This window comes from Sinocyclocheilus anshuiensis, unplaced genomic scaffold (assembly GCF_001515605.1).
Source record: "Sinocyclocheilus anshuiensis isolate Anshui unplaced genomic scaffold, SAMN03320099.WGS_v1.1 scaffold553, whole genome shotgun sequence".
Taxonomy (NCBI): domain Eukaryota; kingdom Metazoa; phylum Chordata; class Actinopteri; order Cypriniformes; family Cyprinidae; genus Sinocyclocheilus; species Sinocyclocheilus anshuiensis.
The window spans coordinates 3,018,365-3,020,808 of record NW_015539821.1 but is presented as its reverse complement, the minus strand read 5'-3'; the positions used below and the strand labels follow the sequence as shown (position 1 = coordinate 3,020,808).

At 33.9% G+C, this 2,444-nt stretch overlaps 1 protein-coding gene across 1 annotated transcript in view; it reads left to right on the top strand.

Moving 5' to 3' along the window:
• Positions 1-377: 377 nt before the first annotated feature.
• The window catches only part of pde6gb (phosphodiesterase 6G, cGMP-specific, rod, gamma, paralog b), a 6,468-nt gene continuing 4,401 nt past the window's right edge, over positions 378-2,444 (top strand). The window contains exon 1 of the mRNA XM_016480320.1: positions 378-485. The gene's annotated coding sequence lies outside the window, so the exon portion shown is untranslated. The remainder of the gene's footprint in view (positions 486-2,444) is intronic.

Below are 2,444 nucleotides of genomic sequence, written 5' to 3'. Positions count from 1 at the left end.
TTTTATTTTTTTTTACAAAATTTGTTTCTGTTAAACCAGCTAAACACCTCGGAGGACCTTACATTTTGGTTTTGGTTCATCTAAAAGTCAGATTAGATTTTTAACTAAACCAGGCCTATAAAAAGTGGCCTTATCAAGTGCAACAATATTTGATGTGAGGCCACTGTCTATGCAATTTATTATTGATAGGCCTGTATGTTGTTTTATTGTATTAAAAATCTATAGGATATAAAGTTAATACATATGTTGTTAAAAGCACATGGTGTTACACAAATACACATTAAACGCATGCATCCATATTGTGTTCATCTGCAGTCGAGGGGATCAGGGGAGGGAGGCGTCCCTCTCCTAAAGAGAGTATAAAAGACCTGTAACCCTTGCACCGCTCGCAAAGAAAGCCGAGTGTTTACATCCACTCCTCCACAGGAGAGACATACATAAGAAACGGTGCAGCTGCACCCAGTCAACAGCCTGTCAATCAACCGGTGAGTACAGCCTTAGAATATTTAATTAGCAATAAGGAAATAAGGAGTTTTTCTGTAATAAAATTCTGTAACAATGTGTCAAAAGATCACAACACTGTAAGGTATTATGGGTCATGAAGAGGTTTTGACTACACCATGCCACTTATTATATGGGTACTTAATGAATAGTATATTGAATTGAGTTTAAATTATTTTATTTGAGAACAGTGGACCATCGATTCCTATAAAAGACATATAGGTTGCCTGGGATAAGTCATTTATACAGTTTAGTGATCATTTTGCATAACCACAGAATGCCACAATTGACCAAACAGAATATTCCAGAAAGTTGTATAATTATTTTTATACAGTATATCTGTAAAATATCAAAACTTTCAATTGAACAATTTTAATTAATGATAAATTGATTTTTTTTATTAATACTGTTTAAGTGGATAGGTGGCCATATGCATTCAGAAATGTGTTTAATGTGTTTAAGTATTGTATTGTAGTAGTATTGTTTATATGTATGTACAGTATGTGTATGTATATATATATAAAATGTGAGCCAAAATATCACAATTAAAAGAACCAAAGACTTAAACTACTTCAGTCTGTGTGCATTGAATTTATTTAATACACGAGTTTCACAATTTGAGTTGAATTACTGAAATAAATGAACTTTTCCACGACATTCTAATTTATTGAGATGCACCTGTACTGTGTGTGTGGTATATTACTGGAATTATGTAAATTTTATTTGTATTTTTTAAGATTTTAAATTCTAGATTTCCAGAGGGTATGTTAAAAATGTATTAAACATTTTTAACATCAAATCGAAGTGTCAGTTATGCGATTGTTTGAATGGTTCAGACTAGCAGGGATAAGAGTTTGGTGTTTATTGTTTGAGCTGGGTCATCACAGTAAGCTCACAAGCTAGTTTTTTTTAGAGCACATGAACCCCACTAACCCACTGGCTTTGTATAACTGATCGATTCCTCTTTCGTGCCTCTTCAGTGAGTCCTCATATCTCATTAACCACAGACGGAGCAAGGGGCATGTTCAACCTCATGACCTTGGACTGAGGTTGTGGGGCCAAATTCTGACCCAAAGACAATTATGTGCACCCAGTGACCCATAAATCCCTTTTTAACACATTTATTTTTTCCTGCTACAAAGATTTTATATGTATCTTTTATAATTATATTATATTATATTGAGAGATGACAAAAGGCATCTATAGAGAGATGTTTTGCAAAATGTTATGTTCTGCAGATGAAAATTAACTAGATTTACTCACCCATAGCAATGTAGAACAAAGGACTTTTTGAGCTGTAGTTAACCCTAATCACAGATTTCATATTATTTAACTGACAACAGCTTGTCAATAACAAAGACTCTCATTATCAGTAGAGCAATACAGATGGCCAGATGCCTTAATGAAGCTAAGTAATCCTGACTGCAGATCTAGACGATGTAATCAACTAATTAAACCTCCAAACTTTAATCTAGTGTCTTCAGCAGTAATTGTTTTTGTGCTGTTCTGAAGGCAGTCTCAAAATACAGCATGTGGGAAACTGATTTGGGCTGATGTCTTGGCTGGATTGTTTCTAAAGACTGCAGGATGAGTCGCTAATGAAATCTACTGGATAATGTAACCAACCCCCATGGATGTGGGTCTGTTACATAACAATGATAGAAAGTTGCAGAGCAAAGAAGCTGTAGAAGAACGCTATCTGCAAAACACTCATCAGTTTCTGGATATTTCCATTATAATATCTGGTGTAATTCGATCAGCAAATCCCATCTCAAAAGAATTAGCCTATTCTAGAAACCTTCTGAAAAGATTCCTGTTTGTGGCCTTTCATAGATTTTTTTAATATATTCATAATTATATTCATAAATATTCTCCTTTAACATCAAGTAAATTCTGCAAGCACTACATTTATGCAGAATGAGCTCAGAAAAACTATATATATA